Raw genomic sequence first — 14,106 nt, 5'->3', positions numbered from 1 at the left:
TCAAGGAAACCACCTATGCCAAAGTCTTCTACTAGGCATTGCTCCCACTAGCCAGTTTCCTACTCTACACTGATGAGGGGCAATACCCCGAAACAGCTGTCTGTGGATGGATACCATGTTTTGGCATAGGTGGTTTCCTTGACTGGAGACTGCCCTTCCCGTGGTTGTTCCTTCCCGGTGAAAGACCTGGCTAGTTACCTGGCAGCGTTGAGAAACATGTGATGGTGTCTCCGTGGCTTCCTTGTTTTGCATATTTCTCAGGGGGCATTGCTCTAGAATCACTGCGCTGAGAAAACACGTGATGGTGCTCTGCGGTGCTGGATGTTGATCTCCCTAAGGTCAACCATCCTTACACACACACACACACACACACACACTCTATATATTATTATATAAATAAAATGGCTGCTGGTGGAGGGTCATGTGACAAATCCTGTCCATCAGCCTCCACCAATAGGAATGCAGCTTCCCCGTGTGAGGTGTACTCCAATTGGAGGTGCTGAAGGACAGGCCTGGTCACATGATCCCGCAGCAGCAGAGTGCAGAGGTGCGGAGCTGTCCCGGAAGGGTAAGGAATTTTTTTTTTATACACGGTCTTTTGCTAGTTAACTATTAAATTAGGGGGCAATGCCTTTAACGGAAATACCAGATATAAAACAGTATAGCACAAAGACAAGAATTTCGAAAATAACACTAAAAGAAGCATCCAAGTCATATATTATGCCAATACTTCTAGTGACACAAGCTCCATTTTTGGAAATACGCATTATAGTCTCCTATTTTGGACAGAAACCTGGTTATGGATTTATAAATGAAAACTATACAAGGCTAAGAAGAAAACTCTAACATGAAAATGGATTCTTCCTATCAATCAATAATGTTCTAAATGTGAGACGAGTCCGGGTCTCAGCTGGAGAAGACTAGTAATTTGTCATTTATGACTTGTGACACTTGGATGCTAATATATCCCCTATTATTGGAATAGGGATTCAATAAGGATGTGCAAAAGTCGTCAAAAGCTGAAACTTTACAAAAGTGAAGGGATGGACATAACTGACAAACATAGGAGTCATATTTTGGAAAAGAGAACTTCAATAATGAGGTCACCAGAGAACCTGGAGACTATTTGGTGCCATTAATGGCTATAAATATTGTGTTTTTAAATTTTTACAATTCGTCACAGTGTAAAAAAAATGTGTAATTGTAAACGAAGTGTCAGAGACCGCAACATAATGTCTGTGCAATTACAGTTTATAGCATACAAACAGGAATATTACAAGGTCAATGACTAAGCTCATCCTTGAAAACAGAAGGTGTGATTTATAGAAGAGGAGTTCCCCGGTGTGTCACTCCTCGGCCCAGATCAATCAAGGTTACTGTATAAAAGAAATCATAATGATTAGGGAAATCATTTACCCTCGCCAGACAGGACAAAGCGTCTGCAGCGCTACATTGATAAATGATTGTTCTAGATTTTTAACTCACTTCAATGACCACTAAACAGGTCAGGTTTTCTGTAAAAGATTAGAAAGTAGGCAAAAAACAAGACGAGGGAAAGACGCCGTCCATACTAAGCTTATTAGAGCAATTACTACCTGCGATTACTGTATTAGACCATATGTAATACAATTTGCTCATGATCTGGAAAGTAATTTTTTATTTTTTTTTTTTTAAATAAAACACTCGAAAGATGAGGAAAATAAGAAAAAAAAAACTGTGCCACAAATGGGGATAATTTGTAGCATATGAGAAATCATGAATGTGTATGGCGTCATGACTGGAGATGGGCTTTGTAGGCTTGTCAGCAGGGCCCGCACTTCTCGTGGTCAGAGTTGGACTATGTGTTAGGCCGGGGCCACACAGGGATTACGGAGATCCCCTCGCATGACACTCGGCTCACACTGGCACTACAGCACAGCCGAGTGTCATGCGACTGTCCCTGCGACTGAGGTCCGACCGTGCAAGCGGACCTCAGCCACGGGGGGGCGAACCTCAGCCGCGGGGGGGCGGACCTCAGCTGCGGGAGGGGCGGACCTCAGCTGCGGGGGGCGTGCCGGTGCTAAGGAGGAGAGGGAGGGATTTATCTCCCTCTCTCCTCTGTAGCCGGCTATTGCCATTCTCGCCCTGCACTTGCAGTACAGCGGTGTAATGCGAGTGCAGTGCGATTTTTCTCTCGCCCCATAGACTTGAATGGGTGCGAGAAAAAGAGTCTCGCATTACATCCTCAGCATGCTGGGATTGTTTTCTCAGTCCGATTAGGGCTGAGAAAATAATCGCTCATGTGTGCTGTCACACAAGCTAATATTGGTCCGAGTGGAATGCGATGTTTTATCGCACTCCACTCGCACTGTTTTTCTCGCCGTGTGGATTAGGCCTTACTCAGTAATGTCTTATCTTGTTTGTACAAACACCCTCTGAATTGTAAAGTGCTGCAGAATATCCTGGTGCTAAAGAAATAAAAATTATTACTATTATGGGCAGATTGCTTGTTGCGACCCAGTCCATGGTTCAGATCAGTTGTCTCTGGCTGTGGACAGGAGCTACACAAATTTCCTTAGGCTCAACTAATGATCAGCCAGGCAGGAAGATGTAATGCCTGCGGCATGTGGCACACAGGTAATGTCTCGCCGGCCCAGCGAATTACAAGCCGAGCGTCACGATGATCAGGGCAAGAAGGGGACCAGGGCTTCAAGATTGACCCCCACACTGGGGGGATCCTAGCTATCCCTTATCTCAGCGTTACCTCTGAAGGTGAGGATGTCTGAGCCGCCAGCCTGTCCCTACTCCTGATCAGCCCTGATCTTATAGCCCCTCCCCCAACCCACCAGGGAAGGCCGGGACAGGAGTGAAAAAAACCAACAAGGATTGACAAACATAATATCAAGATACAAGTCCAAAATTCCAATGCATACACATTATATACAGAAGGTGTAAAGTTGGCCACACAAGAGACAGTTGCCGGATGAACGTGGGTTCAGCAGTCTACTCTCTCTACTCCATACATATGAGCGTTGGATGAGTGGTCATGTGCTTGGACAGAGAAAGAGCCACTGCCAGACACCTGAGAACAAAAGCATCTGCTTATAAGCCTTCTCAACCTCGACATGATCTGTCAGGTAAGAGCTTAAATGCTCCCATACACCTCAGATTGTTTACCAGTCTTACCAAAAGGCTTGTATTCGGCCAACTTAACCTAGCGTGTATGCGAGCCTTAGAGGGTTTATCCCACGAATAAAGTGCACTTTAATAAATAGATCTTGGAATGAAAATAAATGTCCACAATTAGACAGAAGTTACATCAAAAGCTTCCAATAGAAGTCTGTGAGAGCCAGAAGGAGGCTAGATCGAGGCTCTCATAGACTTGTATTAAAGTTGTGACCTCCGACTCGCTCTATGAAACACTGAAGCAGATGACAGGTCAGAGATCACAGGAGACCAACCAGCACGGGATGATAGAAGATCAAGATGTCAGAGCGAGAGAATAAGACAGGGGGCAGGGAACATAAACTGAAAGCACCACTCCAGAGGTGCAATGCAAAGAAAACCCACTTGTGTAGTGCTTTAAATTGCAACCGTGTGAAGCATCACATTAGATCATGTTCACATGGTGTTGATATGTTGAAGACATTTCTGCAACTGTCACATTCATCTTTTTGTGCCTTGCAGAAATTAATGCAGAATCTAGAAAACCAACACCATTAGATGTAACTGAATTTCAGTTGCAACAAATCTGTGTGGTGTGTTCGGTGCCCCGAGGGTCATCCACACAATAACTATCTGCAGGAAATTGCAGAGTTAAATCCAGGACAAAAGCATGCAAATTTTGCCAAAGAAATCATGGGGGAAAAAATTGCTTTGAAAACCTACAGCAGGGACCCACAACCTGTGTCTCAGGAGCCACATATGGCTCACCGGACCATGATGTGTGGCTCACGACTGTCTGACAACTTAGTGCATCAAACGACTATGAAGAGGTCTCCAGAGTGTGATTTTTGTGAGTTCCCCGCACAGAAGAGCAGTTCTGGATGAGCATATGCTGGCCTTGTAGCTGGAGAGAAAAATTAAAGGGAATCGGTCAACAGGTTTTTGCTATGTAAGCTGAGGAAAGCATGCTATAAGAGTTCAAAAACAAAAAGCAACTGTGCTTCTCTTATCAGAGTGTGTGCTATTGTTTACATAAACTAAAGGGTATATTACCGTGTGATTAACATTACAGGAATAGAAACTCACAAACAAGCCAGTCTGACACACTCCCTGCTGTGATCGACACCTCACAGTCAATGCTCAATCTTTATTGAGAGCCTGGTGTGGACGTGGGGGCGTGGCCAGCTTTCCACACTGCTGTGGTTCCGAATCTAACTTCTTTGATTGTGGCAGAATGGCTTCAACCGTTAAGCTGACACACTGTTGGATTCAGGATCTCTTTGCCTACATTATGTTACTGTCAGATGAGGTAGCGAAAAACCTGCTGACAGATTCCCTTTAACTGCTAAGCAGGACATAGCATGATACTGCCAAATAGAGGGGATGCTTTAAGCTGAATGTGACAGCATGGTGGCGGAAAAAATGAGTGTAAGGTGGGAACCCGTGAATGCAAGTATACTGCCTTGGTGTGAATTTTTGTGGCCAAGCATTGACTGTCATTGTACCGATAATGGGGGCTCTTGGTGTCACTACTCTGGGGGAGGCAGAGGCTGGATGTTACTGCTCCTCGGGGGTGAGAGCTCTGGATGTGGCTTGCAGCCCTCTCTCAGAGCTTAATGTGGCTGTCAGGCTTAGGTTTTACTTGCATTTTTCACAGACAACCACAATCCGATTAAACATAGGACTGCACTTGCACCAGTGCAAAACTATAGGGCAGTGCTCATCTCCGATTGGTTTCTCATGTCATATTGGCATAAAAAAATTAATCGCAGCATGCAGCGTTTGGCAGTGAGTCTTGGCACACATGCACCCAATACAAGTCTATGGGTGCGTATGACACATCGCACTGCACTCGGATGTCATCTGACCGCAGTTCGATGTACGCAGAGACAAGCCAAGGAGAAGTTGGGGAGAAAGTGCTCCCTCCCTCTTCTCCGCAGCTGTGATCTGATCGCAAGATCAGATAACAGTTGTTTAAAGCCCTCGTCACATTTAACGACTTACCAGCGATCCCGAAAACGATGTGACCAGATAAGGATCGCTGGTAAGTCGCTGGTGAGACACAGTCAGATCTTACCAACGACGCAGTAACGCAGCAACGATCAGCGACCTGTATAAACGATCTCGGCAGGCATTAGGACCATGTTAGGAGGTCGTTGGTGGGTGTCAAACACAGCGATGCCGCCTACCCAGCAGGACATCACCTTTGAAGAAAATGGTCCCAACCATTCAGCAACGACTAGCGATCGCACAGCAGGGGCCTGATCGCTGGTAGGTGTCATACATAACGAGATCGCTGCTGCGTCATGGAAACAGTGACGCAGCAACGATCTCGATAGCGATCTCGTGTGTGACTGGGCCTTAACCCTCAGCCTCAAGGTAAGAAAGGTTGGGAACCACTGATCTACGGTATATATTGATAGGCTGAAGTTGGAAATTCAGCAGCTTTGCCCAATTTAGTCTGAAGATTTTCTGTCCCATCATGGATGAGATTTCATAACATTTTCTTCACTTGGCTGTACTATGATACGCAACAAATCTTCCAAAAAGAAAAAAAATTACGTGTGTTTTAACCATTTTCAAATAGTATGAATTTCTTCATTTTACCCATTTTAATAATGATTACCACAATGATTGGTCATGTTTGGTTAGGCTACGTGGTAGTTCCTGCACTTGAAATACATTGTGTGCCCAGCTCAAAATCAGCAATGATCAGTAAATATGCTATAAGCCTTCAGAGAAAACAATGCTGGGGATTGGCGCTTTAATACAATGGATCACGATCAAACCTCTGTATAATCAAATAATGGATGGGACAGGAAAATAAATAATCATTGAGAACGGCACCACCCGGTATGGAAGGAGACAATAGCTGACTTAAGTCAATAAGAAGGAGCGCGGCGGCGTGTCATGGTTATTGTGTTCCAGGCAATGATTTTTTTCTTAGAACTGTGATATGTTTTCTTTCATTACACTTCTCGGTTCCTTCATCTCCTGTGTTGTGGGAGGATCAGAAGACACAGACCTGAAGGCAGACTATTGACAACAGTTGACTATTTGCTTCCTGTCTAAGCGGACATCCTGTTAGGCTCCAATTACTGCCAACTCGGCAGAGCGCACCAGGATTTCTGCTCCACACTGCAGATCGCTGGGAGATGTGTGCAGCCGGCAGCAGCGCACCTACACAGGTAACCTGCGGCCTGGAGGAGTGGAAAAGGTTTGCAAAACAGGAGGAAAAAAGTGGGGGAAAAAAAAATCTATTTTTTATCTCATTCGCTAATAAATAAAACAAATTCATTAGTTATGGTATATGCACAACGTTGAGTATTTGGTTGCAGAAATTTCTGCACCATTTCTGCGTCTCTCGGCAGGAAAAACGCACAATAAACAAGTGCGTTTATGGTGCTTTTTTTTTTTTTTCATTGCTTTAAATCAACAGTGAAAAACAAGGTAGGCTATGTGTATGCACTACAGTTTTGTTTCTTCAGCAAAAAAAACACACCCTCTGGCAGAAAAACACAACTCTGACCGGAAAAACACATGCGTTTTTGACGCTTTTCGGTGCATTTTCGCCCAGGCATTTTTGCCCCTGTGTTTTTTTCACTATATTCAATAAAAAAAACACAGGGAAAACGCAAAAAGAATTGTCATGCTGCTTCTTTTTTCTGCACCTAAAACTGCAGGCAAAAAAGAAGCAGCACGCGCACGGCCTTCTGAGTTCTCAGAGACTTTGCTGGGGAAGGAAATGCATGCAGTTTAGGGCAACAAACTGCACCCAAAAGAGCACCAAATACACAACAAAAACTGCACGGTGTGCACAGGGCCTTCAAAAAATGCTGAAAGAATGGACATGCTGCAGTTTATTTTCTGCACCAAATCTGCATGGGGAAAAAACCTCAACGTGCACAGGATTTAGGGACTTTGCTGGCATAAGGATATGCTTGAAGTTTTGTTAGATCTGCAAGAAAAATATACTGTGTGCACACAGCCTAAAGGGTGCTTTACACGCTACGACATCGCTAGCCATTGCTAGCGATGTCGCGAGCGATAGCACCGGCCCCCGTCGTTGGTGAAATATGTGGTGATCGCTGCTGTAGTGAACATTATCGCTACGGCAGCATCACACGCACATACCTGTTCAGCGACGTCGCTCTGGCCGCTGAATAATCCCTCCTTCAAGAGGGAGGTGCGTTCGGCGTCACAACAACGTCACAAAACAACCGTCCAATAGCAGAGGAGGGGCGGAGATCAGCGGTCGGAACATCCCACCCACCTCCTTCCTTCCTCATTGCCGGTGGACGCAGGTAAGGAGATGTTCGTCGCTGCTGCGGTGTCACACACAGCGATGTGTGCTGCTGCAGGAACGACAAACAACCTCGCTAATGAGCAGACAACGATTTTTGGTAAATGAACGACGTCTCACAGACCAACGATTTTTGCCTGTTTTGCGATCGTTTAAGGTCGCTCATAGGTATTACATGCAACGATGTTGCTAACGACGCCGGATGTGCATCACAAACACCGTGACCCCGACGATATATCGTTAGCGATGTCGCAGCGTGTAAATGGCCCTTAAGGCCTAGGACATAGTGAGTAAAATCAGACTAATGGAATGCAATAAATTAAAAAGAATAAAACGCATTCCACGCAAACAAGGTTACTCTATATCAGGCAGTTCCCATCTGCAAACAAAACTATACAAGTCTATGGATGCAAAAATGTGAAAAAAATCGGACTGCACTCTGATGACACCGAAAGGCAGTGCGATATAAGCACAGGCTGACAATGGAGGAGATGGAGAGATCACTCTCTCCCTCTCCTCCGCAGCTGTGATGTGATCGCAGGATCAGAGCACAGTATAATGACGCTCAGCTCACGCTCGCAGCAGAACGGGAGAAGAGGGGCATTAGCATATTGCATCCGTGCAGCCTTACAGAAATTCCTGCCTCAAATTTTTCTTTGGGACAATATCCCTGCTACTGATATCTACAAGAACATCCTCAGTCTTTGCCGGTCATTCTCCCAAAAGCAGCGCTGAACTACAGGAACGACTGCAGCCGACGGCTTTATATAACCAGCAATGTAGGATACCCGATTATTACTGCAAAGCCCAATCTATTTAATGAAAATCAAATTATCCTGTGAGGTTTATATATAATATGTTCTACAATTTTGTGAATTACTTATAGCGATATCCAGCCAACATTACATAATTCTGGCCAAGTCAGCACTGTTATTACAATTCAACGCACACAAAGAAGAAAAGAAAAAAGAAAAAAAAAGACTGATATTTAAAGCGAATTCACATTATATATATATATCTTTCCTATATAATTGACAACATGAACATAGTGAAAGCATTCCCACCACAGAGTGCTGCGTCCCTTTAAATACTGCAAAATGGTTTGTTACAAATTAATAGCAGTGTAACTCATTAAATGTAAGAGTAGAATCTCACACACAGGACATGTTTCATATTCTGTCAAAATGTTTGATATCCAGAAGAATTTTCATTTTATAGGCTATAAACATTAAATCTAGACAGTCATAAAAAGCTATTCAATACTACATAAATCAGTATCGGAGCACGGAGAGCAAATCCGAGTTTAAAGAGCCTGATCGCAGTTTATAGGAAGAGATATCCATGTCCAAAGACGTAGCAGAGGCAGAGTCTGTGCTACTACTGCCAAAGGGCTATTGTGTGCAAAATCGGAGATCATTTCTATTTACAATCTATTAGGCTATGTGCACACGGTGCGTTTTTCTCGGCGTTTTTGCGCGTTTTTCGGGTGCGTTTTTGGCCTCAAAACTGCATGACTTTGCTTCCCCAGCAAAGTCTATGAGTTTTCATTTTTGCTGTCCCCACACAGCGTTTTTTTTCAGCTGCGTTTTTGTGGTGACCACAAAAACGCAGCATGTCAATTATTCCCGCGTTTTTCACTGCGCTTTTCATCCATTGAGTTCAATGGGATGTTGAAAGACGCAATGAGAAACGCAAATAGCTGCGTTTTGGTGCGTTTCTAAGACCAAAAACGCAGCTATAAGCGCAGGAGGTGGGTAGTAAAGTGACGTGTACAGGAAGAGGATTCCTTCTGTCAGTATAGACAGAAGCATGAATCCTCCCGGTACCGTCACCGCCGCATCCACCTCCCGTCCTGTGCATGTATGCTGCCGTGCGGCGCCATGTACAGGCAGGAGGTGGAAGCGGCTGCGAAAACAAAAGTTAACAGTAGAATAAAAAAAAAAAAAGTTATACTCACCTGTCTGCAGCCTCGCGGTGCCATGCCCGCTCCCAGCTCCTGTCACGGTATCGCCGCTCCCGCTCCGGCTGTGTGCAGTCTCCCCGGGGCAGGACCTTGCTTACAGGACCTGGCGATGGATCACCTGATGAAGTCTCCTGACGCATCAGCTGATCGAGTCTCGGGCTGACGCGGGCGCCCGGCCGGTATCAGCGGATGCGTCAGGAGACTTCATCCCTGATTACCGGCAGCTGCTGCAGCGATCGGACGGGATCAGACTCCCGCCCCATCGCTCCGGGAGCTGCCGGTAATTCAGCACATAAGTGAGTATTATTTTTTTTTTTTTTTCTACTGATGCATCAGCTGATTGTATACTCGGCTTTTATACAATCAGCTGATGTGTGATGGGATTCAGGCACTTGATCCTGACACATCATCTGATCGCTTTGCCTTCCAGCAAACCGATCAGATGATATTGGATCCTGATTGGACGGCGCGGGACCCTGACCCAGGATTACTGCGGAGGGGGGTTTATTTCAATAAAGATGGAGTCACTAATTGTGTTGTGTTTTATTTCTAATAAAAATATTTTTCTGTGTTGTGTTTTTTTTTTTATCTTTACTAGAAATTCATGGTGGCCATGTCTAATATTGGCGTGACACCATGAATTTCGGGCTTAGGGCCAGCTATACAGCTAGCCCTAACCCCATTATTACCTGGCTAGCCACCCGGCATCAGGGCAGCCGGAAGAGTTGGATACAGCGCCAGAAGATGGCGCTTCTATGAAAGCGCCATTTTCTGGGGTGGCTGCGGGACTGCAATTCACAGCGGGGGTGCCCAGAAAGCATGGACACCCTGCACTGTGGATTCCAATCCCCAGCTGCCTAGTTGTACCCGGCTGGACTCAAAAATGGGGCGAAGCTCACGTCATTTTTTTTTAAAATTATTTCATGAAATTCATGAAATAATTTAAAAAAAAAGGGCTTCCCTATATTTTTGGTTCCCAGCCGGGTACAAATAGGCAGCTGGGGGTTGGGGGCAGCCCGTACCTGCCTGCTGTACCCGGCTAGCATACAAAAATATGGCGAAGCCCACGTCATTTTTTTTTTTGGGGGGGCAAAGAAATCCTGCATACAGTCCTGGAAGGAGGATGCTGAGCCTTGTAGTTCGACAGCTGCTGTCTGCTCTCCTGCATACACTATTGGATGGAGGATGCTGAGCCTTGTAGTTCGACAGCTGCTGTCTGCTGTCCTGCATACACTATTGGATCGAGGATGCTGAGCCTTGTAGTTCTGCAGCTGTCTGCTCTTCTGCATACACTAGTGGAGAATGAAGAACACATTGAAGAAGGAAATGACATCAGACCTTTTTTTTTTTGTTCACTGATAAAAAACGCATAAGGACGCAGTGAGCAAAAACGCAGCAAAACGCAGCAAAAAAACGCACCAAATCGCGGCAAAACGCGTGCGTTTTTTGCCGCGTTTTTTCGACGCAGGTGCGTTTTTGTGCGTTTTTAGCGGCCAAAAACGCACAAAAACGCAGCGTCAAAAAAACGCAGCGTGTGCACATAGCCTAACAGTGGAGTAAGCACAATAAAGTGCAAAACTACTCGTACGGAATGTGGTTATTGTTATATACATGTTGGGCGTTTCATATATTACATATATACATACACACACTATATACACAAACAGAAATGTTTAAAAGTCTAAGGGTACAGTCTCACTAAACGACATACCAGCGATTCAGATCACGATACGACCTGGCAGGGATCATTGGTGCGTCGCTACATGGTCGCTGGTGAGCTGTCAAACAGGCAAATCTAACCAGCGACCAGCCACCAGTGACTCGTGCAACGATGCTGCGCTTGGTAACCAGGGTAAATATCGCGTAACTAAGCAAAGTGCTTTACTTGGTTACCCGATATTTACCCTGGTTACCAGCGTACACCGCTTACAGGCTGTCAGCGCTGGCTCCCTGTATACATAGCTAGGGTACACATCGGGTTTCTAAGCAAAGCGCTTTGCTTAGTTACCCGATATTTACCCTGGTTACAAGCGTACGCTGCTTACACAGTCGGTGCTCGTTGGTCTCCCGCCGTCAAACACGCCAATGCGTGTTGCACAGCGGGAGACCAATGAACAAAAAATAAACCAGAACAGTGTGTAACGATCAACGATTTCACAGCAGGGGCCAGGTTGCTGCTTAGTGTTAGCCAGGTGTGGAAACAAAGGCTGCAAAGTAAGATTGCTTCCAAATAAAAGTGTTAGTAGTTTATTTTTGCCAATTAACAGAATGTAATGTCCTTGAAAATTTGGTGTCGTGAGGCTTAGTCTTCAGAACAGCATCAATTCTTCAAGGTAGACTCGTACAATGTTTTTGATTGAACTCGACAGGGAGATTGTTCCAAACACCTGGGAGAACGAGCCACAGATCTTTTGTGGATGTAGGTTTGTGCAAAGAATTCTTTCAGGACAAGGAGTGATGAAAGGCTGGATTCACACTTGTGAGAGACTCGATCGAGTCTCACATCGCATCACCCGGCACGGCCGCACACTCCTGACAGGAGCGAGTCGGTTGCATGTATTTCTATGTAGCTGAGAAGCTCCTGTCTAGACTAGAGGACGGCAGATCGTGCCGGGTGATGCGATGCGAGACTCACACAAAGTCTCTTGCAATTGTGACTCCAGCCTTGGTGATGACGTGGCCTCCACAGAGCACTGATCTCAACATCGAGTCTGAAGACATGACGAGACAAAGATTTGCTTAAGTCTACATCCATCGAAGATCTGAGGTTACTTTTCTATGAAATCTGTAACAAGCTCCCTGCCAAGTTCTTTCAAAAGCTGTGTGCAGGTATACCAAGAAGAATTGATGCTTTGTTGCTTATTTCGAATACAAAAGGTGGTTTCAACCAAACATTGATTTCAGGTAGGCTCCCTTTTACTCATTCACTTTATATTTGTTAATTGATAACAAAAAATATACTTATTTTTTTAAAGGATTCCTACTTTTTAGCATTATTGTACACCTGACAAAGTTTGCACAGTACTGTATGTATGTATGTATGTACAGACAGACACACACACACACACACACACACACACACACACCCCATAGTCTATGGCTACCAGACCAGCGCCCTGTTAAGCTCCTCCCATCTGCCCTCATCCCTCTTGTAATTAGCATGTCTGGTGCGGCGTAATGGCACAATGACGTTGAGCATGGCCTACTAATCAGTATGGATGCCACAAGAAGCTCTCAGCACTCTGGTCTGACAGCCACAGCCATAGACTACTGATTTGGCTGCTGGACCAGGGTCATGTATCTCCCCCCCCCCCATCTTTTATATACATATGCAAAATATATTATATACATACACACACACACACACAACCTATGTTGGAACATGCACAATGTAGATTCAGACTGGAGGCAGCAAAACCACAAAGGGAACATATTTGGAAACAAGGAGTGAAACACAGACGAAACAATCCAGAATATGTAAAACCTTAAAATCCTCAAAGTACTTTCCTATTAGTTTCATGAGACCTTTAGGCTATGTCAGACCTGGGCAAGGGGCGGCCCGCGGGCCACATCCGGCCCGCCTGCTCTCTGTGACCGGCCCGCCCGTCTTCAGCCGGTGCAGTGGAGCCGGGCTGCAGCGTGCCCAGCAGGGAGAGATCCTGTGCAGGTCCGCACAGTCAGTGCAGGAGAAGGAGCAGCACAGCAGAGCAGACGGAATAATTCATCTTCCAGGACCTGCGATGACGTCACGCCCATGTGACTGTGTGGGAGGAGACACAGGATGCCGGGGAGAAAGCAAAGAAGATAGTGAATCCTGAAGGAGATGTGGACACATGATGACTGGTAATAAGAAAAGAGGGGACATGATGGGGAGGGGGGCTGCAGGGTGAGGGGCATATGAGGGCTGCAGACTGACAGAAGGATGTGAAGGGGTGCAGAGTGTTTGAGAGGGGTAAGTTGGGGTACAGGCAGGGTGAGATATGTGGGCAGGGTGTGTGACATATGGGGGTGTAGTGTGTGTGATATGGGGGTGCAGGCTGTATGGGGTGTAGTGTGTGTGATATGGGGGTGCAGGTGTAGTATATTACAGATGTGCTATATGGAGGTGTAGTATATTACAGGTGTGCTATATGGAGGTGTAGTATATTACAGGTGTACTATATGGAGGTGTAGTATATTACAGGTGTGCTATATAGGGGTGTAGTGTAGTGATGTAGTATATTACAGGTGTGCTATATAGGGGTGTAGTGATGTAGTATATTACAGGTGTATATAGGGGTGTAGTGATGTAGTATATTACAGGTGTATATAGGGGTGTAGTGATGTAGTATATTACAGGTGTATATAGGGGTGTAGTGATGTAGTATATTACAGGTGTACTATATGGAGTTGTAGTATATTACAGGTGTGCTATATGGGATGTAGTGATGTAGTATATTACAGGTGTGCTATATGGAGGTGTAGTATATTACAGGTGTAGTATATAGGGGTGTAATGATGTAGTATATCGGAGGTGTATTATATAGTGGTGTAGTATAATACAGGTGTATATGGGGGTGTAGTATATTACAGGTATATGGAGGGAGTGTAGTATAATACAGGTGTAGTATATAGGGGTGTAGTGGTGTAGTTTATTACAGGTGTAGTATATGGAGGGGGTGTAGTGATGTAGTATATTGGGTAGAACTGAGGTAAT

At 45.2% G+C, this 14,106-nt stretch overlaps 1 protein-coding gene across 2 annotated transcripts in view; it reads right to left on the bottom strand.

Moving 5' to 3' along the window:
• The window catches only part of CUX1 (cut like homeobox 1), a 544,050-nt gene that overhangs the window by 466,587 nt on the left and 63,357 nt on the right, over positions 1-14,106 (bottom strand). The gene's annotated exons all lie outside the window — the stretch shown is intronic.

This window comes from Anomaloglossus baeobatrachus, chromosome 2, assembly GCF_048569485.1.
Source record: "Anomaloglossus baeobatrachus isolate aAnoBae1 chromosome 2, aAnoBae1.hap1, whole genome shotgun sequence".
Taxonomy (NCBI): domain Eukaryota; kingdom Metazoa; phylum Chordata; class Amphibia; order Anura; family Aromobatidae; genus Anomaloglossus; species Anomaloglossus baeobatrachus.
Note: the sequence above shows the minus strand (reverse complement) of the source record. Positions and strands in the feature narration are given on the sequence as shown.